General features: G+C 53.7%; 1 long non-coding RNA gene across 1 annotated transcript; it reads right to left on the bottom strand.

The window, feature by feature from the left end:
* Positions 1–2786: 2786 nt before the first annotated feature.
* Positions 2787–21700, bottom strand: LOC140385985 (uncharacterized). The gene is made up of 3 exons (XR_011933504.1): positions 21498–21700; positions 5559–5630; positions 2787–3723 (listed from the first exon to the last, which is right to left on the bottom strand). It is a non-coding gene; the product is annotated as an uncharacterized lncRNA (long non-coding RNA).
* Positions 21701–25498: the final 3798 nt, after the last annotated feature.

Raw genomic sequence — 25498 nt, 5'->3', positions numbered from 1 at the left:
GATATGGGGGAGGGGGGATATGGGGGATATGGGGGAGGAGGGGATATGGGGAGGGGGGGATATGGGGGAGGGGGGATTTGGGGGAGAGGGGATATGGGGGATATGGGGGACGCTCACGCTGCCTGCTCTGACGAGGTCGTTCACCTTCTTGTGGCACTGGGTGCCTGTCCGTGGTGTTAGGGCCACAGCGGTGACGGCCTCTGCCACCTCCCTCCACAGACGCCGGCTGTGGCGTGGGGCAACTCTGCGGCCGTGCCCGGGATACAGGGCGTCCCTCCTCTGCTCCACCGCATCCAGGAGCGCCTCCACATCGCGTGACTCGAACCTCGGGGCTGAGCGACGGCCAGCCATCAAGTCGGGTGTTGCGGTCGGCTGTTCCGGTCGGGTGGGGGGGAGCTGCGCGGCCTTATGAGCCGTCACGCCGTGCAGCGCGTATGACGCTGCACGGCATGAACCACTGCGCAAGCGCGGATCCCGTTACGTCGCTGCTAGCCCATTTCGGGCCGCAGACTATTGGCCCATTTTTATGACGTGACGCAAGTGGGATTTGCGCCGTTTTTTGCGCCGATCGGCGGAGTTTCCGCCGATAACGGAGAATTTCGCCCCATGTGCCTCAAGGGCAATTCACGCCTGCCACTGGCTGCGTTCAGGGCAGCCAGAATTTGGAAGGTGGGTCAAGAGGCAAGTAAAAACGCTCAAAGTCTGTTTCAGACATAGTGCTGCATTCCTACACTGGCGCCTTCACAGATACGGGCAGGTGTCACACCTTAGGTTCGGGGCCTGTGGAAATGCTCCATCGGACAGTTAGACCTTTGTTGCATCTTTGTAGAACAGGTACAGCATCAACACATTTCTAGACCCTGGTACATTTATTTTAACAGGAAAAGGAATTCTGCTGCCAAATGTTGCAAAGGAAGATTTTTAAATGAATAAAATATACTGGATCTTTTACCAAAATGGTCTGTATAATGAGGACAAAATCATATTGTCCTTTGACCCATCCATCCAGTGAATGCAGACTAATGGAATGTATTTTCGTTTCCTCTGACAGATATAATGATCCTATGTAAAATGCCTATCTTAACCTCATTCCTCCCAGTATGCTCACAGATCAATAAAAATTCTCATTGTTAACAGGAACCATGGTGCAAATATGAATATTGGTTGGATAAAGGGACTAATTTGGAATTTTTCACTGAATACTTTCAAAGATCCCCAGAAGATGCATGGAGAAAATACTTGACAGTCAAATATTTTTTTCTGAAACCATCTGACTGGAGAGACGCAGTCAGCAGGTTGGGGGAAGATGGAACAGAATTGGAAGAGAATGGAAGCAAAGGGGAATGAGGTCGAGAATCAGTCATAAGGGAGCACGGCAAAGACAAAGGCTGAGAAACCATAAAAAGAACAGCAAAGTGAATAATATATCTTTCATATCAGAGTTCAATAAAAATGATGCAACTGTGGTAAAAAAAAAATACCCGCAATTTGCTTGCCGGTCTGAATCATGTCACTGTGGGAATCAGCACGTGGAAGGCAAATGACTGCATGTGGAGAGACAGAGAATGCAGCAGGATTGAGGAAGATTACAGGTCAGTGATTGCTGAGCCATTGCAGTCACTTGACAGGGAGGGCAGGGAAAGTGGTTTATGACCACAAAGTAGAGAAAGACGTTGGAGAAGTGATACCTTTTTCTTGAAATTGGTCACACACACCTCTCAGAAGATGACTTCAAGGTGGTCGTCAAGAGGGCAAAGATGGATTTTGCGTTCAGGTTGAAATTTCTAGCATTCTTTTGGGCAGGTAATGCATCTTAGTGCTCGCATCGCGCACTGCGTTTTCTTTCTTCTTTCTTCTTTCATGGGATGTGGACATCGCGGATAGGACCAGCATTTTCTGCCCATCCCTAATTGCTCTTGAGTTAAGCGGCTTGCTCAGCCATTCCGGAGGGCAGTTAAGAGTTGCCCACACAGCTGTGGTCTGGGGTTATGTGTCAGCCAGGCCAGGTAAGGGTGGCAGATTTCCTTGCTTAAAGTGCACGAGCGAACCAGATGGGTTTTTACAATCAATCAGTTTCATGGTCACCATGACTGAGACTAGTTTTATACTCCAGATTTATTAACCGGGCCTCTGGATTATTAGTCCAGTCACATTATTACAATGTCACTTTCTCCCCAGTTAGTTCCCAATGCAGATTGAAGGGGGGGAATTAGATATGTTATGTCAGCACTACCACATAGAGTGGATTTTACATCCAGCAAGTGGAGCTCAAGAGGAAATGAAAATACTTCCCAGTCCTGTAGAAGACACCTGTCCCACCTGAAGAGGAAATCCTCTTTCATCCCAGCACCACCACTTCCAGATCTGCATCCAGTCCTCAGCAACTTGCATCATTGGAGCTGGATGCAAGGTGGTTGGAGAGGCCGGTACGGTTGGGGGTATCACCAGGTCTGGCAGTCTGGCCTCAGCGAGAGAGAAAGTTGGGGTCAGAGTCCGAGGTGCACAAGACAAAAGGCTGCGGGGATTATGGTGGGGGCTCTGATTGAAAGAGAGAGTCCACAATGGAAGCACTTCACACTTCCTCACCTGAAACCCAAGCAGTGTTATTTTCCAGCTTCCAACCTGCCTGCCGCCTGTGCTATGGACATTGGAGAAATGGTAGGATGGTTCCCTCTTTTTTTCACCTCTTGACAAAATGTAAAAAGATGTGTTTTTAAGAGGGAATGTTGGAGCCCTTGTGTGCTGTGACTCCAAAGAACCAACACAAGACAGGGTTTTTTGCAAGTTTAAAAAAAATGAAAGGTGTTTATTTCTCAGCTCCTGAATATAATCACAACAGCACTCACTCACACAAGATACAAGTGCAGAAGAAAAGATGATTCTAAAAGAGATAGCATGTACTGAGATTGTTAGAAAAGTCCTAAAAGTCACTATCACTGTGGAGTCTTTTGAGATAGAAGCTGGAAATGTTGACGGCTTAATGATTCTCTTTTGGTCCCTTGAGGAAAAGGGTGTTGGAAATTTCTGGTGATGAATTCACAATGGTTGACTACTTGCATCAAAAGGTCGTGTTCCCCTGTTGGAAATTCTAACTGAGCCCCTGCAATGGAGATGTGGCTTGATTTTGTAAATTATCAGGGAAAACGATGGTACCACCTTTCGCCTGTTTGTGGATTCCACGCAGGGTTCTTTCTTTGCTAGGTGGGATTTCCTCCTTCTGTGATCTCCTTGTCTCCCAGACTGATTGACAGGAGGCTGCTCTCAACAATGTCTGAAACCAATGTTTCTTATCACAAGCTGGTTTCTGTCAGGTGACCATCGTATCTATTTTCCATTGCCCACACAAATAATTCCCAGTGACATGAACAATGACAAACAATGGGGTTTGAATCTTGGCTATTTGCATTTCCCTGTGACACAAAAGTTTTCTCTCAATCCCATTCTGTTGAACTACATTCTGCAGCCACTACGTCTGTGGGGTTAATGTGCACAGCTTGTGTAGGTATTTTGACAATAATAGCTGTTAAATGCACAGAGAGATATGTTGCATTTTAATGCCGACGCAATAGAATGTTCTGTAAGGGTGTTCACATTTCAACACCCTGACCAGACAAGCAGGCTAATCTCCAACATTGGGCAGTTTCATGTATATAGACAGACAAGGAGGGGGGTCACCTAATTCCCTTGATTCCATCTTGTTGCAATGCATGTTTTCCATTTTATCTGAAAGAAAAAAAGTGTAATTTTTTTAATACATCTGAAGCATATCATCCCACCTCTTGGAAATTAATGGCAGGGGCAGGAGCAGGTCGGTAGATGCACAAAGCATTTTACAGGCCCCTCCACCTGCAAAACCTGCCTGCCTGACCATGTAAAATTATGTCACATATTTGTTGGCAATATGCCCAGCCTGGCAATGATTGAGAAGCATTTACATCGAGATTCTTAAGTGGAGCAGGAACCGGTTATAGAATTTATCTTCTGTTTTAAGCAAACCTACAAACAAACTCGACAGTGGATGAAATGGCTAATTTATGCTTGTGATTTCCTGATGCATTCCCAGCTCAATTGTTATATTTACAGCTAGTCCCACATTACCATAGGAAATATCTATATTTCTAAGGGTGATTATAAAGCCCCTATATCTAGAAAAGAGTTTACTTTATCAACACATTGCTGATCAGCGATTACCAACACATTTTCATGCAGGTAAGTGATTTTTTTATTGCACCAGACTTATTTGGTGCCAAAAAACTGGAACAACAATCTCTTAAAGAGCAATAATATGCTGTTCAGTCCTGCTATTCATTTGATCGCCACAGGCAGAGGCAGAGAAAAGATACAACAAATATCTCCAAGTCAAAATGAGTGGCTCAGAGGGAAACAACTAGGTGGTGGTTCCGCTGCCCTTGTCCTTCTAGATGGTAGCGGTCATAAGTTTGTACGGTTCTGCCTGAGGAGCCTTGATGCGTTACTTGCAGTGCATCTTGTAGATGGTACACACGGCTGCCACTGCGTCAGTAGTGGGTGAAGTGAATGTTTGTGGATGGGGTGCCAATCAAGGAGGCTGCTTTGTTCTGGATGTGTCGAGCTTCTTGAGTTTTGTTGGAGTTGCACTCATCCAGGCAACTGGACAATATTCCATTACACTCCCATCTTGTGTCTTGTAAATGGTGGACAAGCTTTAGGGAGTCAGGAGATGAGTTACTCTCAACAGAATTCCCAGCCTCTGAACTGTCCTTGTAGTCACCGTATTTATATGGTTAGTCCAGTTCAGTTTCTGGTCAATGGTAACCCCCAGGATGTTGATAGTGGGGCATTCACTGATGGTAAATCTTGAATGTCAAAGGGCAATGATTAGATCATCTCTTGTTGGAGATGGTCATTGCCTAGAATGTGTGTGTTGCCACTTGTCAGCCCGAGCCTGGATATTGTCCAGGTCTTATTGCATTTGAACATGGGCTACTTTAATATCTGAGGGAATCCTGTGATCAGGCCGCCAGCTTGAGCGGATGGCCAAATAGTGATGTCCCAAGGCTTCCATTCAACCCCTGCACCAAATTGGCCTTGAAAACCACTCATGGATTGCCTGGGTGCCCACCTTAACCCCAAGTACGGGGGTGACCAGACCTACTCCCCGTCCCCCCCCTCCCCCAGGGCCCCTGTAATAGGGGGACCCCCCCCTAGGGACCCCTGTAATAGGGGGACCTCTCAGGAACCCCTGTAATAGGAGGACCCCCCAGGACCCTTGTAATAGGGAGACCCCCACACGGACCCCTGAAATAGGGGGACCCTGCCCCCATGGACCCCTGTAAGAGGGGGACTGCCCACAGAGATCCCTGTAATAGGGGAACCCCCCAGGAACCCCTGTAATAGAGGGACTACTCCTGGGACCCTTGTAATAGGAGGGCACCCATAGTAAAGCCCTGTCTAAAGGAACCCCCTCCACACATCCCCCCCCCACCCCATGCACAGATGTTCGCACACGCAGACACTTCCCAGTGCTACAGAGCAGTCCAGACAAGGAGAGTGGGAAACATTATAGCTTTTATACCTACATTGCATTTCCACCTGTCCATTCCTTGAAGGAGAGCAGTTGAGCCTGCATCTGATTCCCACAGGTCCACTATCTGAAAGACATTCATAATTTTGAGTAGTGGTCTGTGATTTACAGCTCATAAAAACAATCTGCTGCTTTGATCCATTTATATCCCTTCATGCTTTAGTGGCCTAAGTGATGAAACCCCAATGTTTGTAAACATTGACCACATCAAAGAGAGGTAAGTGCAGTGAAATCACATGATTGAGTTATTTGAATACACTCAGTTCACTTACCTCTTGGCCCACTGTGAGGTCCACCACGTCAGGGCCATGATTGTAGAGGCCAAAGTGAACCTCGCCCAAGTGATACCTGGCCAGGGTCTGAGAGAATCACGGGAGAGCCAGAGCGTAAGGCACCGGGCCCAATATTACAGGGGTCCCTGAGAGCAGCCCTTCTCTTACAGGGGTCCCTGGGGGCGAGGTCTCCCTATTCCAGGGGTCAGTATGACTCATTCGCATTTTTTGACATGCTCCCACTGGCGTGCGACGTTGAACTCATTCACACTGTCAATGGGGTTTGGAGCATTGCATTCATGTTGCTGCCCTGTGCCGATCCTGATTTTTCCCCAATCCCCAATTCTCCATCCCATCAGGGGACGCATTCCGGCCGTCCTGGGACGGAGAATCCAGCCCCATATTTTTCCTTTGCTGAACATGTGTGAAACACATTTTATTTACTCTTCCACAGGATGCGGCCATCACTGGCTAGGTCAGGATTTATTGCCCATCCCTAATTACCCGAAGAAGGTGGGGGTGAAACCCCTGCTTGAACTTGCAGGCCATGTGATATAGGCTCATCCGCAGTGACCTGGCTGATAGCCTGCCAATGGAACCTTATTGAGAGGCAATGACTGTGAAGCCACACAGTCAAACACAATTGCCTTTGACACACACCTTGATGTGAGACTTCAATTATATTTCAAAGTAAAACACATAGGTTAGGTTATCTCAGACAGAATACATTATTGTGAAGACATTCCAGTATGGCGAAACAGAGGGTGTTCTTATCCTCCAGTTTGGCAATATAAAATATAGTCTATACCAGTCTTCAAATTCGGGTCGTGTCCATCAGACTGAATTTGCAGCGCACTATTATAATTCATTCAAGCAGGCAGAAAAACAACATAATATACAGCACAATACCGATGCAGATGTGTGCTTCCCTCGCAAACACTCATTTCTCCTGTCGTCTACACTTGGAGGTGGAGTCACTCACTAAAATCCTGCTGCCGCACATATCAACTAGAGTGCGTGAAAATGTATGACAAATTTATGGCCTGGGGGACACCTATATGATACATGGCCCTAAGTTCACAGTGGGCTGTCAGCAGCGTGCGCAATTGCATGGAACCCCGAACCCACAGCCCACTTCCTGGCCAACCACCACTACTCCCCCCGGCCCGAGCAGAAGCCCTTTAGCCAGCGGCACAACTGTCAGCAAACTATGGCAATTTTTGGACACTTTCTCTATCCCTCAGCAGCCACGACGCAGGTTTCACGATTTTTGAAAGCACGAGTGAACCTTGCAGGCGGGAACTTGGCCCATCGGAGGCGGAGCATTGTGGAGGCCCCAGAGAACACTGGGTCAGGCCCGTTAATGAAATGCAAATGGTGTCTACTGCACGCGCGTTACAGAATGCATTGACACCGCTGTTGAGGTGACGGACAATTATGATTTGCCGTCAGCCAATGGAGAATTCCGCTCCTGAAATTTCACCCAATATAGAATAAAAAGCTTTTCAGGAGCAGGCGAAGAGCACTTTGAATTTTAGACACCTGTGATCTGACAACTCGCGATGAAAATTTCCCAAACTCACTCACTGTTTTGGCTGCAGTCAACCATTCATTACTGCAGCCCTGCAGGAAATGTTTCACCATTCGGTCGTCCAAAATACCAGGAAAACACATCACTTTAATTAAACGTTGAATAGACATTAATCTGGCTCAGACGAACTCTTGTAGAATTTCCAGTTGTATATTCTTGCTACCCTTTATAGAGAGGTACATCAACAGGCATTACGGCAAGGTCTTTTAGGTCCACTGCAGGTTCTTGCTGCAAGTGGCATATCTGCGAGAGGTAGCACTTTGTTGCATTATTAAAAGGAACTGGAGGAACTGATTTGCAAGTAAGTCAAAATGTTACATCCTTATGCAGCTAATACTACGCATAGTGTAGGTTGGATGGCTTTTGTTTCGGTGCAACATCGTGGGCCGAAGGGCCTGTACTGCGCTGTATTGTTCTATGTTCTATGTTCTATGTTCTATGTACGTTAGAAATCAAGTTCCTTTGTGACCAATTTAGAGACTAGACGTAGCATTTGTGAGTCTGATTTGATATGCACCTCCGGTGGAGACGGGTTTACTGAACATAGTGTTGATCAATGTCTTGAATGGTCACTTGATTATTCTCCTGATTAAGAGATAGATTTATGCAAGATTGATCGAAACAAACTGCCAATTTACAAAAAAAAAAACAATGGTTGCTTTTGTGGCAATTATAGGAAGAAATTCAAATCTTACCTGCATAACCAAGAAACATGTAATTACTGAAAAGTCACCACTATTTATTCGCTTCTATTTCTGCGAAGGCTCCCTGAAGCATTAACATTTCAGAGAATGAAAGATCAGAAATGAGGAGAGAATGCTTTCAAAGATCTAGAATGTATTAGCATTGAATTTGAAGTTGGGGCTGATGAATAGCTTTCATTAAATTTTTAGCATCTTTATCCTACAATTGGAGTTGAACTTTGCCCCATTTTCACAAGTAATATTTTACTCATGCACCTGATATTGGAAATACATTACTGAGGCTCTGCAAATTTTTTTTCTGAAATGTATAAGTTTCATTCAGATGTGCAGGAGTGAAAGCACTGTATCTGCCAGTCCTCCCTCGCTCAGGTGAGATTACCTGATCCTTGCCAGGTCACGGAAAGGGAGGCAATTACTCTCTGGTGAATATGTTATGGAGGATAACATATCCCTAAGTATCCCCAAAGTGGAGTGAGTCCTGGTATTTAAGCAGCAGCTGCTCCTTTATACCAAATGTGGTGTTCTTTGTGTTGCTTATTTCAGGATGGTTGGAATAGTGTTCACAAAGACCACAGAATAGCTTTGAACTTAAACAAAGCTATGATTTTATTTACACTACTAAACACAACTGATGAATAACATCTATCTACACTCATCTACTGCTAAGCACACTACTGGCATCAACTATAATCTAACCTTAATCACACTAACTGCTCTTATGACCTTCACTAGCTATCTCCTGCATACACTCCTCCCTAAGGTCTAGCATCACTGCCTCAGACAGTTGTATCTGTAGCTCCATCTAGTGGATACTCTCGACACTACATTAACCCTTGCAATGCTGATAGTTATGATAATACCACACCAAAGTATTTCATTGGCTCAGGCCTTCAGACGGATCTTAGGGCCACAGCTTACACCTGGGGTGAAATTCTCCGGTATCGGCGCGATATCCGCCGACTGGTGCCCAAAACGGCGCAAATCAGTCGGGCATCGCGCCGCCCCAAAGGTGCGGAATGCTCCGCATCTTGGGGGGCCGAGCCCCAACCTTAAGGGGCTAGGCCCGCACCGGACGAATTTCCGCCCCGCCAGCTGGCGGAAAAGGCCTTTGGTGCCCCGCCAGCTGCCGCGGAAATGACATCTCCGGGCGGCGCATGCGCGGGAGCGTTAGCGGCCGCTGATGGCATTCCCGCGCATGCGCAGTTGAGGGAGTCTCTTCCGCCTCCGCCATGGTGGAGACCGTGGCGAAGGTGGAAGGAAAAGAGTGCCCCCACGGCACAGGCCCGCCCGCGGATCGGTGGGCCCCGATCGCGGGCCAGGCCACCCCCCTGGGCCAGATTGCCCCGCGCCCCCCCCAGGACCCCGGAGCCCGCCCGTGCCGCCTTGTCCCGCCGGTAAGGTAGGTGCGATTCCCACACCCGCCGAATATCCGGTGCCGGAGAATTCAGCAACTGGCGGGGGCGGGATTCACGCCAGCCCCCGGCGATTCTCCGACCCGGTGGGGGGTCGGAGAATCTCGCCCCTGGCCTCTAAACATGATACAAAACTTTCTCTCATTCTCTATTTGATCAAAAGGACCAAACAGGTTAGCATCCATTCCCAACATATTTTGGCAATCAAGATTCTTTAACATTCAATATAAAGGTTATTGGACCATTTATTTATACATTCGAGCTATTGGGCGGGATTCTCCGACCCACCGGCGGGCGGGAGAATCGCCAGGGAGCGGTATGAATCCCGCCCCGCCGCCAGCTGCCGGATTCTACGGTGACGGTTTTTCAGCGAGGGCGGGAATCACATCGCGCCGGTCGGGGGCCGTTGGCAGTGCCCCCCCCCCCACCAGCGATTCTCCACTCAACGATGGGCCGAGTGGCCGGCCAGTCCCGCCGGCGTAAATCAAACAAGGTTCTTACCGGCAGGACCTGGCTCTGCGGGCGGCCTGTGGAGTCCTTGGGGGGGCACGGGTGGACCGGCCCCCGGGGGGTGGGGGGGCCCGCAGTGGCCTGGCCTGCGATCTGGGCCCACCGATCTGCGGGCGGGCCTGTGCCGTGGGGGCACTCTTTCCCTCCGCGCCGGCCGCTGTATAGGTCCGCCATGGCGACACGGAGAAGAACCCCTATGAGTATGTGCTGGGATCATGCCAGAACATGCTGGCGCTCCCGCGCATGCGCCAATTCGCGCCGGCCAGCGGAGACCCTTCGGCACTGGCTGGCGCGGCGCAAATCCCGCCGGCGTCGGCCTAGCCCCTGAAGGTGCGGATTCCGGGCGGCCCGACGCCAGAGTGGTTCACGCCACTCCTTGGCGCCTGTACGGCCTGGCCCGCTGGATAGTGGAGAATCCCGGCCATTGTTTTCACGAGGAGGAATTGCCTTTTACTTTTCCGCCTCCTCCTCTAAATTGATCAAATATCGTCAATCAAATGTTCAAAAGCATTTCTATTCTTATATGTATATTTACCCTCCTAGCAATTCATCCATGGGGCGGCACGGTGACACAGTGGTTAGCACTGCTGCCTCACAGCTCTAGGGACACAGATTCAATGTCTGCCTCGGATGACTATCTGTGTGGAGTTTGCACTCTCTCCCCATGTTTGCGTGGGTTTCCTCCAGGTGCTTTGGTTTCCTCCCATAGTCCAAAGGTGTGCAGGTTGGATGGATTAGCCATGCTAAATTGCCTGTTAGTGTCTAATAGGTTAGGTGGGGGTTACTGGGTTACGGGGATACGGAGGATGGGCTTAAGTAGGTTGCTCTTTCCAAGGCCTGGTGCAGACCCAATGGGCCAAATGGCCTCCTTCTGCACTGTAAATTCTATGATTCTATCCAGTCCCTCTTTATTTTAGTAATCAGGCAAGTACCATGCAAAGGCAATGGTTCACGCCTCAACACCAAGTTATAATATTATTTATTACTGTCTCCTTCATCTATCTCCCTGAATCTTTTGCTGTATGCCTCCTTTTCTCCTCTGAGGAGAACATTTTTCGGCAGCTTTCTCTTTGATGGAGCAGTGTGTATTAAGCAGTGGTGTAGTTGACAGAAATTGATAGGTGTGCACAATGATAATTTTTTTAAAGTATCATCCCTAAACGAATATCAATTTGCACAATACATACAAACAAAATTGGGCTCATACTGTTTTTTCCAGGGCTATCATGTTGAATAGGATTCAGGTGAAAGTTTATTCCTTCCCTCTTGCAGCTTAAACCTGTCTCAAAATTAAAACATATGTACATATGAAGCAGGTAAGAATGAAACAAGGGAGGAATTAAATTAGAAGAATACGAGAGAAGTAAAGCAAACTAATAAATACAATTTTGGAAGAGTCAAAATTCATTATGGAGCCATGATGGTGTAACAAAGATAAGGGGCGAAATTCTCCCCCAACGGCGCGATGTCCGCCGACTGGCGCCAAACACGGCGCCAATCAGACAGGCATCGCGCCGGCCCAAAGGTGCGGAATGCTCCGTATCTTTGGCGGCCTAGCCCCAACATTGAGGTGCTAGGCCGACGCCGGAGGGATTTCCGCCCCGCCAGCTGGCGGAAATGGCGTTAGTTGCCCCGCCAGCTGGCGCGGAAATGCGGCGCATGCGCTGGAGCGTCAGCGGCCACTGACAGTTTCCCGGCGCATGCGCGGGAGCGTCAGCGGCCGCTGTCAGTTTCCCGCGCATGCGCAGTGGGGGGAGTCTCTTCCGCCTCCGCCATGGTGGAGGCCGTGGCGGAGGCGGAAGGGAAAGAGTGCCCCCACGGCACAGGTCCGCCCGCGGATCGGTGGGCCCCGATCGCGGGCCAGGCCACCGTGGGGGCACCCCCCGGGGTCAGATCGCCCCGCGCCCCCCCCCCCCCCCAGGACCCCGGAGCCCGCCCACGCCGCCTGGTCCCGCCGGTAAATACCAGTTTTGATTTACGCCGGCGGGACAGGCAATTTCTGGGCGGGACTTCGGCCCATTCGGGCCGGAGAATCCAGCGGGGGTCCCGCCAACCGGCGCAGCCCGATTCCCGCCGCCGCCCAATCTCCGGTACCGGAGACTTCGGCGGGGGCGGGATTCACGGCGGCCTACGGCCATTCTCCGACCCGGCGAGGGGTCGGAGAATGACGCCCCAGACTTGTTGTGATACGGATGCATAAAATGTATTGGGCGGGATTCTCCGGTCCGCCAGCCACGTTTTCCGACGCGGCGCGTCCCTGCCAGCAGTGGGATTCTCAATTCCCGCAGCCGCCAACCTCACAACGTTGGGAAACCCGCAGGCTTGGGTGCCCTGCTGGCGGACCAATGTCCCGCCGACGGAGAATTCGGCTGATGAATTTTATTTAAAATTCTCACCCCAAAATATCTATTTGTATACTATATTGAAATTCTTACAGAGAATGTGCACTCCACTGGAAACTATGAGATAAAAAATTCCAATGGGAATTTCAATTTTAAAATGTCAACTGTTGCCTGTTATACATAACTGTAATTAAAGAGAAAAATTTGCATTCATATAACACCATTTATGACCACAGGACTTCATAGAGTACTTCAGAGCCAATTAAATATGTTTGGAATGTATTCACTGTTGTAGTGTAGGAAACACTGCACCTGAGGTGCAAAAGGCAAGCTCCCCAAAACAACAGTGTGACAATGACCAAATAATTTGTCTTATGATATGGATTAAGGGGCAAATATTGGCCGGATATCAAGGATAACTCCTCTGCTCTTCTTCAAGATAGTACCAATGGATCTTTTACATCCACTTGAGAAGGCAGGCAGGGCCTCCATTTATTGACTTACCCAAAGTCAGCACTCCGACTGGTTTGAACAGGTTTGTGAAAATGGTTGACTTCATGATGGCATGGCTGGACATGTCTGTGCCTGTGACAAGATTCCCGATGCCTTTGAGATAAGCAAAGCGTAAAGCAAGGATTTATCGGGTCGTCTCAAATCTTCCATCTCTTCTTTTCTGCAATCCAAAGTAAACTGGGTTGCAATAATTGGCTACCAAAGACTAAAACCAATGGAGGTCTATTGGTAATATTGAACAGCTCTTAAGTGCTACATTTCTGCCCGTGTCCAGGGGAGAACTCCCGCACACCCGACATGTCACATCTTTTGCACCAGCGTCCGTGTGACACACAGTCTTCGGAAACTACCAGATACATGCCTTTAAGCATCAACAGTAGTTTCTTGAATCTCTTCAAAGGCACAGAGGCAGTAATCAGAGAGATTCTGTATGTAAATAACTGTGCCCAAGCTGCCCACAACATCCAGATTACAGCAAATACATTTTCAGTGTTGTCAAAATACTTTGATCTCCAAATCAGTCCCTCTAAGACTGAGATTGCACATCAGGGCAGCATGGTAGCACAAGTGGATAGCACTGTGGCTTCACAGCGCCAGGGTCCCAGGTTCGATTCCCCACTGGGTCACTGTCTGTGCGGAGTCTGCATGTTCTCCCCGTGTCTGCGTGGGTTTTCTCCGGGTGCTCCGGTTTCCTCCCACAGTCCAAAGGCGTGCAGGTTAGGTGGATTGGCCATGCTAAATTGCCCTTAGTGACCCCCAAAAAAAGTTTAGGAGGGGTTCTTGGGTTACGGGGATAGGGTGGAAGTGAGGGCTTAAGTGGGTCGGTGAAGACTCAATGGGCTGAAATGGCCTCCATCTACACTGTATGGACTTTGCTGGAAATCTGGAGTATAAATCAAAAATGCCAGAAAACGCAGATCTGGCAGCCTCTGAGGGGAGAGAAACAATCTGGCCGGAATTCTCCGGTCGTTGTGAGTCACTTATCTCGCTGGCAGTCCATCACCGCCAGTGGATTTCGCAGCAGCGGGGGGGGGGGGGGGGGGGAGGGATGCGCTGCCGAGAAACCCGTGGTTGGGGGAGCGGAGCAGGATTGCCCAGACTGAGCATTTTGAGTCTAATATGAGTCTTCCTCAGAACACTAGAAACCCTGGAATCCTGCCCACAGGATGGTCAGTGGTGGCACAGCTGTGGAAGATCCCTCAAACACCAACAACTGACAACACAGAGTACCTGTTCTGTGGACATCAATGCTGATCTCGCATTCAGCCTTGAGAAAATCCATAAAAGACAATGAAGTCACTCACAGCTTGGGTACACACAAACAACGAGGAATCTAGCACCATACCATATTCTCTGAGTGCAGCGTTGGAGTCGCGGCCTCCAAATCCTGGAGTAGACCTACGAACCCATAGCCTTCTGTCTCAGAAGCATTTGTGTGCGAGTGAACTGAACCATAACTGACAGCATCATTTATGCCTGTGATGTCACTAGGTGGCACTGTGCTATCTTTTGCTCCACTAACCTGTCATTTCATTCTCAGTACAGTATCTGAAATCTGAAATGTGTAAAATAGGTTTTGAAAGATTATGGGCGGAATTCTCCATTATCGGCGGAAAGTCCGCCGATCGGCGCAAAAAAGGGCGCAAATCCCACTTGCGTCACGTCATAAAAATGGGCCGATTGTCTGCGGCCCGAAATGGGCTAGCAGCGACGTAACGGGATCCGCGCTTGTGCAGTGGTTCACGCCGTGCAGCGCGTATGACGGCTCATAAGGCCGCGCAGCTCCCCCCCACCCGACCGGAACAGCCGACCGCAACACCCGACTTGATGGCTGGCCGTCGCTCAGCCCCGAGGTTCGAGTCACGCGATGTGGAGGCGCTCCTGGACGCGGTGGAGCAGAGGAGGGACGCCCTGTATCCCGGGCACGGCCGCAGAGTTGCCCCACGCCACAGCCGGCGTCTGTGGAGGGAGGTGGCAGAGGCCGTCACCGCTGTGGCCCTAACACCACGGACAGGCACCCAGTGCCACAAGAAGGTGAACGACCTCGTCAGAGCAGGCAGGGTGAGCCTCCCCCATATCCCCCCTCCCCCAAATCCCCCCCTCCCCATATCCCCCCCTCCCCCATATCCCCCCCTCCCCATATCCCCCCTCCCCCATATCCCCCATATCCCCCCCCATATCCCCCCTCCACCATATCCCCCATATCCCCCCTCCCCCATATCCCCCCTCCCCATATCCCGCATATCCCCCCCTCCCCCATATCCCCCCCTCCCCCATATCCCCCCTCCCCCATATCCCCCCCTCCCCCATATCCCCCCTCCCCCATATCCCCCCTCCACCATATCCCCCATTATCCCCCCTCCCCCATATCCCCCCTCCCCCATATCCCCCCTCCCCCATATTCCCCCCTCCCCCATATCCCCCCCTCCCCCATATCCCCCATATCCCCCCTCCCCCATATCCCCCCTCCCCCATATCCCCCTCCCCCATATCCCCCCTCCCCCATATTCCCCATATCCCCCCCTCCCCCATATCCCCCCTCCCCCATATCCCCCATATCGCCCCATCCCCCATATCCCCCCCTCCCCCATATCCCCCCTCCCCCATATCCCCCATATCCCCCCCTCCCCCATATCCCCCATTTCCCCCCTCCCCCATATCCCCCATATTCCCCCCTCCCCCATATCCCCCCTCCCCCATATCCCCCATATCCCCCCTCCCCCATATCCCCCCTCCCCCATATCCCCCCGCCCCCATATCCCCCATATCCCCCATATTCCCACTCCCCCATATCCCCCCTCCCCATATCCCCCATATTCCCCCCTCCCCCATATCCCCCCTCCCCATATCCCCCATATCCCCCCTCCCCCATATCCCCCATATCCCCCCCTCCCCCATATCCCCAAGTGAATCCAGCCCTAACCTTAACCTCTGCAATGCACGCGCAACCGATGGCGTGCATTCATATACCTGCCTAACAGTGTTGCCTTTTACCCCTGCCACCACCCCCCCCCCAGGAGAAGCGCGCACACAACAATAGGGAGCATGTGAGGACTGGAGGAGGGCCCGCTGATGAGAGGCCACTGACCGTACACGAGGAAAGGGCCCTGGAACTGGCTGGCGGACCTGAGGACCGGGAGGTTGCTGATGCAGAGGTCGGGGCCCCACGAGCAAGTGAGCCACCAACAGCCCGTCCCCATATCCCCCCTCCCCTATATCCCCCTCCCCCGTATCACCTGATCACTGCCTGATGTCTAACCATGCATGCTTCATTGTGTATCGCAGGACCAAACGTCCAGGCACCCATCCCCGCAGATGCAGACCGCCCGCAGGATGCCCCTCGGAGACCACAGGAGACGGAGAGACCCGCACCCTCCAGCATGCGACGCCCGCAGGATGCCCCTCGGAGACCACAGGAGACGGAGCGACCCGCACCCTCCAGCATGCGACGCCCGCAGGATGCCCCTCGGAGACCACGGGAGACGGAGAGACCCGCACCCTCCAGCATGCAACGCCCGCAGGATGCCCCTCGGAGACCACGGGAGACGGAGAGACCCGGACCCTCCAGCATGCGACGCCCGCAGGATGCCCCTCGCACACCACGGGAGACGGAGAGACCTGGAGCAACAGGGAGACGACACCCCCGTCACGTGCGGGAACGACCACCCAGCAACGAGGGGGGCAGCCACAGGCCCCCGTCACATCCGAGCCAGGACACCACTACCCAGGACACCCCTACCCGGGACACCACTACCCGGGACAGCACTACCCGGGACAGCACTACCCGGGACAGCACTACCCAGGACACCCCTACCCGGGAAGACGAAATACCGGACAGTGACTCAGAGTGGATGGGTGGAGACGAACCCCCACCCCAAAGTGCCATGGACTCAGAGTGGGACGAAGAGCACGACACAACGCCACTGCTGTCACCAACACCCTCCACCATCGCAGAAACACTCACCATGGTTGGGCACTTTAGTGATGAGGCGTCTGGTACACTCACTGGTGCGCACAACACAGCCGTCCCGGTACAGCAGGTGGAAGTAGGAGCAGCAGAGGGACCGGGGGGTCGGAGGGCAGCCCAGGCCAAGCGAACATCTGCCGCCCAGATGGATCCCGGGTTCCTGCAGTTACCACACCCACACATAGATCCGATGCAACCACCGACACGGAGACGAGCGAATAGGGTGACGGGTGGCTTGCGGCGGCTGCGGTCGCAGGTGGGGGAGTCCACCCGCGTCCAGGAGCTGGGAGTGGTCCCGGTCATGCGTGCCACCCAGGCTAACACCGCACGGGTGGCGTCCGCGGTGGAGGCAATGGGTGCGACGGTGTCAGACATGGGGAACGGTTTGCGAGGCCTGGGGCCTTCCGTGCAGGCGGCGTCTGTGGCCCAGGAAATGGCTGCCCTCTCACAGGAGACCATGAGCCAGTGCCAGCGCCAGATGGCAGAGGCGCTCAACGCCATAGCCCAGTCTCAGCAGGCCATGGCCCAGTCTCTGCAGGCCATGGCCCAGTCTCAGCAGGCCATAGCCCAGTCTCTGCAGGCCATGGCCCAGTCTCTGCAGGCCATGGCCCAGTCTCAGCAGGCCATCGCTGAGGGCATCGGCGCCAGTGGCCATGTGCGAGCTGGCGTCGCACTGTCGCAGGCAGGGTTCGACAACCCCCTGGGCTCCATGGCTGCAAACCTGCAGACCCCTGTCGATACCAGCACGGGCCTCCAGGACTGGCAGCACCAGATGTCGGGGGCGCGTCGGATGGCCAGTCCGTTCGCATCCCCCACCCATGTAGAGGCCTGGGGGCCATCGGGCACCCCGAGGGATGAGGAGGTGGTGTGGTCCATCCCGGCTCCCTCTGTAGGGGAGGTCCCGGTACACCACGACACCTCGGACTCCCCCCCTTCCGTCCCAGGTGCATCGGGTGGGCAACGGGCAGGACAGGCTGGCAGTTCGCCATCCCAGTCGCCCGGGCCGCAGCCTGGCCCATCTAGGCCAGGACGCCCCAGGAAACGGCCGCCAAAGGGATCCAGTGTCAGAGGGCAGGAATCACAGGAGTCCACCTCCAGTTCTGCTGTACCGTCTGGGGAACCACGTAGACGTAGTCAAAGGGCCCGTAAGGCCAAACAATTAGACACTGAGTAAGTTGGCACGGGTGCAGGGCACAGATGAGTTTTAGGGGCTAGGGCACGTGCATGAACTCCTTTGGTTATTAAAGTCAATGTTACACCTACCGAAGCTGCCTTTGTGCTCTGTCCAAAGTGTGCGGGGGTGTCATGTACGTTGAGCGCAAGTGTGTGTGTGAGGGGTGGTCTTACCTCAGCCCCAGGTGAGTCTGCCCCCTTCCCCCTGGGCCGCCATCAACATCCCCCGGGCAGAGGACGGGACCGTGCGCTGCAGTGTCACAGCCGCATGCAGGGATGGTCCGGGTGGATGGTGGTACTGTGGCCATGGGTCAGACATAGTCCAATGATGTAGAGCCAGGAGCTCATCGGAGGCGGGTTGTCATCATTCTCCATGGCCTGCGATAGACACGCGTCCACCCGCAACTGGGTGAGCACGGCCCGTTGTGCCGCCGGTGGATCGGCAATTGGGGGTGGGGGGGTGGTGTGCATGCGGGTGGGGTGTGTGGGGTTGGGGAGGGGGGGTGAGGGTGCTGGGTGGGTGGATGGGTGGGGGGTGTGGGTGGTCGGCTGTTGTCATGGTGTGCGGTCTGTGGCCATACTACCCGATTCCCACGCCCATCTCGTCAGTGAAGCGGGCGTCTATCAGTCTGTCCCGTGCCCGCTGGGCCAGCCGGTAACGGTGGACAGCCACCCGCCTGTGTCTACCCCGTCTGCCCTGACCATTGCCCCCATCCCCCTCATCTGGGGAGGACTGGGCCTCTTCCTGCTGCTCCTCCACTCCGCCCTCCTCTGCCTGCGGCACATCGCCCCTCTGCTGGGCTATGTTGTGCAGGACGCAGCACACCACAATGATGCGGCCGACCCTATCTGACCGATACTGGAGGGCGCCCCCAGAGAGGTCCAGGCACCTGAAACGCATCTTCAGCACGCCAAAGCACCTCTCGATCACTCCCCTTCTCGCTACATGGGCATCATTGTAGCGGTTCTCCGCCTCATTGCGTGGCCTCCGTATAGGCGTCATCAGCCACGATCGCAATGGGTAGCCCCTGTCGCCCAGCAACCAGCCCCTCAGCCGGGGATGGCGTCCCTTGTACATGCCGGGGATGGATGACCGCGACAACACGAATGAGTCGTGTACACTGCCTGGATGACGGGCGCAGACGTGCAGGATCATCATGCGGTGGTCGCAGACCACCTGTACGTTCATTGAATAGGTCCCCTTCCTATTAGTGAACACGGCCCTGTTCTCTGCAGGTGGCCGCACGGCGACGTGCATCCCATCGATCGCGCCCTGGACCATGGGGAACCCGGCAACGGCAGAGAAGCCCACGGCCCGGGCATTTTGGCTGGCCCGGTCCACGGGGAAGCGGATGTAGCGGTGCGCCATGGCATAAAGGGCATCTGTCACTGCCCGGATGCACCGATGCACCGATGTCTGCGATATGCCGGACAGGTCCCCACTCCGTGCCTGGAATGACCCCGTTGCATAAAAGTTCAGGGCCACCGTAACCTTGACGGACACGGGGAGAGGGTGTCCCCCGCCAGTGCCACGCGGTGACAGGTGTGCCAGCAGGTGGCAGATGTGTGCCACGGTTTCCCGGCTCATCCGGAGTCTCCTCCTGCATTCCCGGTCCGTCAGGTCCTGGTATGACTGCCGGGGCCGATACACACGGGGCGCCCTCGGGTGCCTCCGTTGCCGTGGGGCCGCGACGTCCTCCTCCCCCTCCTCGTCCTGTCGGTCAGGTGTCCCTCCAGCCTGGGCGGCTGCCGCCTGCCCCTCTGCGGCAGCATGCGCCGCCTCTCTGGCACGCTCGTCCTCCTCCTCCTCCTCCTCCTCCTCATCCAGGGCAACATTGACATGAGCGGCTGCCACCACGGCGGTCAACATCGCTGGATGGTCTGAAAACATGACGGCCTGGTGGGGGGGAGGGGAACGATGACATGTCATCATTGCCCATATCCCCTCCTCCCCCCAGCCAGGTGGCATGGACCGCATGGGTCCAACTGTTGGAGGCTGGCACCTGGCCAGGTGGACCAACTCATTTGCCCTCCCATCACCCACCCCGGCACGGACCCCAACCCCCAACCTCCACCCCGGCACTGATCCCCTCCCCAACCTCCACCCCGGCACGGACCCCCTCCCCAACCTCCACCCCGGCACGGACCCCCTCCCCAACCTCCACCCCGGCACGGACCCCCTCCCCAACCCCCACCCCCGGCACGGACCCCAACCCCCAACCTCCACCCCGGCACGGACCCCCCCCCCAACCTCCACCCCGGCACGGACCCCCCCCCCCAACCTCCACCCCGGCACGGACCCCCCCCCAACCTCCACCCCGGCACGGACCCCAACCCCCAACCTCCACCCCGGCACGGAACCCCCCCCAACCTCCACCCCGGCACGGACCCCCTCCCCAACCTCCACCCCGGCACGGACCCCCTCCCCAACCTCCACCCCGGCACGCCCCCCCCCCCAACCCCCAACCTCCACCCCGGCACGGACCCCCCCCAACCTCCACCCCGGCACGGACCCCCCCCCAACCCCCAACCTCCACCCCGGCACGGACCCCCCCCCCCCAACCTCCACCCCGGCACGGACCCCCCCCCAACCCCCAACCTCCACCCCGGCACGGACCCCAACCCCCAACCTCCACCCCGGCACGGACCCCCCCCCAACCTCCACCCCGGCACGGAACCCCCCCCCAACCTCCACCCCGGCACGGACCCCCTCCCCAACCTCCACCCCGGCACGGACCCCCTCCCCAACCTCCACCCCAGCACAGGACCCCCCCAACCCCCTACCTCCACCCCGGCACGGACCCCCCCCACCAACCTCCACCCCGGCACGGACCCCCCCCAATCCCCAACCTCCACCCCGGCACGGACCCCCCCCCCCCAACCTCCACCCCGGCACGGACCCCCCCCAACCCCCAACCTCCACCCCGGCACGGACCCCAACCCCCAACCTCCACCCGGCACGGACCCCCTCCCGGCACTCCCGCGGAGCCCAGCCTACTCTAACCACCCCCCCCCCCGCCGCACACACACACACACAAGCCGAGACACACCTCTCCTCACGCAATCAGTCTGCGGCCACGCCATTTCCTGCCCAGAGCCAACCCCCCAGGCCGTCACTCACCTCCTCGCTGGTCGGCGTGAGCCTGGAGCACCGGGTCACGCCGATGAAAAGGAGGTTTGATTGACGTCGACGTGAACGGTCATCACGTCGACGGGACTTCGGCCCATCCGGAAGGGAGAATATCGGCAGGCCGAAAATCGGCTGCCTTGCGCAGACCCGTGACATTCTCCGCGGCAGCGGCGCCATTAACGCCCCGCCGACTTTTCTCCCTTCGGAGACTTCGGCGGGGGCGGGGGCGGGATTCACGGCGGCCAACGGCCATTCTCCGACCCGGCGGGGGGTCGGAGAATGACGCCCTATATGATTCAAAATAAAATGGTCAAACTTACCCACTGAACAGTCTTTGTGTCCTGTCGTACATGCATTTGGCTTTTATGTTCAATCCTTCAAGCAACCTCGAAATGTTGCACTGCGGTTGGGTATTTTTACAGTACAATTGTACTGCACAAAACTACCCCCACAATCTGTGCCTTTTTAGCATGTGCAGTCTCCTGAATTTCCCCCAATGCAATAGAGTATCAACAGGAGTTTAAAGATATGTTTTCAATCCGTGAAACATTTGGAGACTACTTGGTCTTTTCACAAGAGGTTTTGAGACAAAATGATTCACACTTTTATTTTAGTAAAGTGATGGCATTTATATAAATGTGTTAACATTTGTATCTTTCTGTGGTGGCTTGATATATACAGACGAAAGGCAAAGGCAGATAGATATCAAGCATGGAACACGATCCAACAGGTATTTACGCTTCAGCTCCCTGGTGCACACTGCCTGGGGTCCAGCTCCCAGGGCACCGCACAAACTCCCCATTGGCCCATGCTCCCAGGCAATTGGCACCAAGCTGATCATCTGGTGAATGGAGCTCACCCATTTAGAGGAGCCCCCCACTTATGTCTCTTAATATACTTCACCACTACTATGTGCAAAAGTCTCAATTGCAAACAGAGAAAACCAAGGAAACATAGTTCATCAAAAGGTCAATTTGCCTGGAGCCCTCCAGGACCTCCCAAAGCTCCAATGCTCAGCCACAGGGTTTGACAAGCCTTTGGGAAAGTGGGTGATTCACAGTTAATGTCACCTCAGGCAGGACCACTTAAACAGCAGGCGGTCTAGCATTGCTGCCTTTGACAGACATAGTCAGTTGAACAGAAGTTGGAAATAGCTCTCCTTGGCTAGAGGAAATTACAGAAGTACTCACGGTGCTTGTAGAACTCATCAACTCCACCCCTTAATTCCTCAGATGGTCGTCATGCTTCTTAATGGAGTACCCATTAACATCAACAGTGGCCACGACTGAGTCAAAACCCATCCTTCTAAGCATGCCGAACCTGCTGCAAAATTATGGACCAAAACCAGCAGGTCTCCCACCGGTCATGACCTGTCCTCTCTCTGCTCTGATTGCTGGCTCTTCTGGGAGGCTTGATGTGCCTCATCCCTTCCTGCAAAATTTGGAAATACAATGTTCAATTGGGCTCTCTAACTGAAGGCCCGTGAGCAACTCAGCTGGTGTGACCCCTGTGGTTGCATGAGGGGTTGAAAATAGAACATAGAAAAATACAGCACAGAACAGGCCCTTCAGCCCACGATGTTGTGCCGAACATTTGTCCTAGATTAATCATAGATTATCATGGAATTTACAGTGCAGAAGTAGGCCATTCGGCCCATCGAGTCTGCACCGGCTCTTGGAAAGTTGCACAACAGCAAAAAAAATTAGCCAAACTCTGGCAAATTGGTTCACCTGCCTGTTTTTGCATTGCGTTCTTGAATGTTTCAATGGCCAACTCAGCCAGAAGGTTCGGCGCTGGATGATAGGGGGCTATTCTTGTGTGTCATATGCCATTTGCTCTCTGAAAACACTGGAAATTATCGCCGGTGAAGGGGGTCCCATTGTCCGAAATGATTGCCTTGGGAAACCCATGGCACAAAGCCTTGACTGTGTACACCGAGGTAGTGGTCCCCATCTCTTGGACAGATAACCACTTTGAATGGGCATCTACCAGCATCAAAAATGGGCCCGCATAATCCATGTAGAATCTGGTCCACGGGTGACCTGTCCTTTCACAAGGGTGAACTGTAGTGGAAGATTGCTGCATTTAGCAAGGGTGGCACTGTGGTGTAAGCTGTTCAATTACCATGTCTATTCCTGGCCACCAGATGTAACTCCATGCCAACATCTTCTTCTTAGTCTGCCGTGAATGTGCACTGTGCAACTTTTGAAGGAGGAGCCCCCTAGCCTGAAGCGGGACAACCACCCATGATCCCCAGAGGATCACACTGTCTTCACATGTCAACTTGTCTTGATGAGTGAAGTAGTTCAGACTATTCATAAAACCAGCCCGACTGTATCATTCGTTTGACATTTGACAGAATAGTCTCTTTGAGTCCAGCTGTGGATGTTCTCTACGGACACTGGCAGAGTGTCTAGGATGCTTAGGGCTAGAATGGTCTCCTGGTGTACTGGTGGTGGAAGAGTGCTCTTGGGTAGGGGCAGGCAACTTAACGCATCCACATTCGCAATTTGTGTCCCAGGATGCTGCTGAAAAACGTAGCTGTTAGCCACCAACAGCAGGGCCCAACACTGCACCCTCACCAAGGCTACAGGCAGGATGGACTTGTCTTCCATTAAGAATCAACGATGGCTGTGATCAAATTTTTTTTTTTTGTCGCCAATGTGGTGGCTGATATTCTAAAATGCTTCAGGATCCCTACAATGTGGAAAGAGGCCATTCAGCCCATCAAGTCAGCACCCTACCTATGGTCACTCTCTACCCTGTCCCCGTAACCCCACCTAACCTACGGATCAATTTTATCCTAGCCAATCCACCTAATCTGCACATCTTTGGACTGTGGAGGAAACCCACGCAGACACAGGAGGAAAATACAAACTCCACACAGTCAACCAAGACCGGAATTGAACCTGGGTCCCTGGCGCTGAGGCAGCAGTGCTAACAAATGTGCCACCCTTCCTCAGTCCTGCTCGAGTACAAGACTTCCCTTCCTGGACTGTCCTTCTGCCCCCAATTCAAGATTCATTTTTATCACTCGCATACTCCAATGTAGTGTGAAAATATTCCAATCGGGTTGGTCCTTTTGACCTACAACGATGAGGTGCTCCTCATGTTCACAGACCCTGCTGACCTGTGGAGGATGCGGGTGTGTAGGCTGTGTACTCTGCCGCGTTGTCTGCCAGGATCAACTGGGCCAAATGTTCTGGACTCCTGTTCAGTCTGTGGCAGATGGACCGCCTCCCAGAGGAGCTCAGGCCTTTCACCTGGAGCAGGACCAGCATCCTGTACTTGGGAGTCCATTGTTGCCCGGCTGAGGAATCATGGCCGGCAAGGTTGCAGTATCTGGAGGCTGATTGTCTCCATGTTGTAGAACCAGTTCACTTTGACCCCCTCCACCTGACTTTTTCATGAAAATCCAGAGAATGCTCATACACTTCTTCTGGGACAAAAGACTTCTCTGAATTAATGCTAAGGTTTGGAGTCTCCCGCTTAAGGAAGGTGGTGAGGCACTGGTGTGTCTTTTCTCCCAGTTGGCAACCTTACTCCTTTGGACCCTGCAGTGACATCTCTACACGAAGCCTCCTCCACCATGGTGTGCCCTGGTGACGTATTTCTTCCACGCGGTGCCCATGCCTGAACTACGACGTGCAGCTCCTATTCATAGATCTGAGGGGGCTTTGTAACTCCTTGCAGGTGCTGCCCATCTTTTATCTACTCGAAGTCTGGAACATGATCGCCTTGTGCCGCATCTCTCCCCCATCAGGTGCAGTGGCTACAATTGGGGAGCCGCTGCTCAGGTATCCGCAGCTCCACCAGTACCATTTTAATGGCTGGTGGAGAGGCGAGATGTAGCTGCCAGGGTGACCAGGGTCGGGGACGTGTTGCGTGACAGAGGAGGGGGCTGGACAAACACCCCGCGAATTGGCACGTCACACGAAAGTGGATGTCTAGCTCACGGCCAATGCCATCCATAACCTCAAATTGGTTGTGCTCGGACCCAACATCGTGGTCTTGAGGACGCGCAGGCATGCGGCGGACTCCCATCTGAGCGGACCCCTGTTCGTGTGCTAGATTTCACATTGGCCCCAAGCCCTCCCTCGGGAGCCAGTGCCTCACAATCCTAGTCGCCTCGCGAAAATGCCCTCCATGCTCTTTCACATGGCAGGAAGGGGTTCCCTACATGGGCTGCGGCTGCACACTCCTCACTCCATTGCCCTCGTCCATCGCCCGGATGCTTCTTTGTGTGCCTTGCTGCCATCTGAAGGCAGAAATCCCACTGGAGAAGTCCACCCCCTTTATCTTGGGGACCGAGGGTGGATGG

The sequence above is a fragment of the Scyliorhinus torazame genome, chromosome 11 (genome assembly GCF_047496885.1).
Source record: "Scyliorhinus torazame isolate Kashiwa2021f chromosome 11, sScyTor2.1, whole genome shotgun sequence".
NCBI classification, from domain to species: domain Eukaryota; kingdom Metazoa; phylum Chordata; class Chondrichthyes; order Carcharhiniformes; family Scyliorhinidae; genus Scyliorhinus; species Scyliorhinus torazame.
Note: the sequence above shows the minus strand (reverse complement) of the source record. Positions and strands in the feature narration are given on the sequence as shown.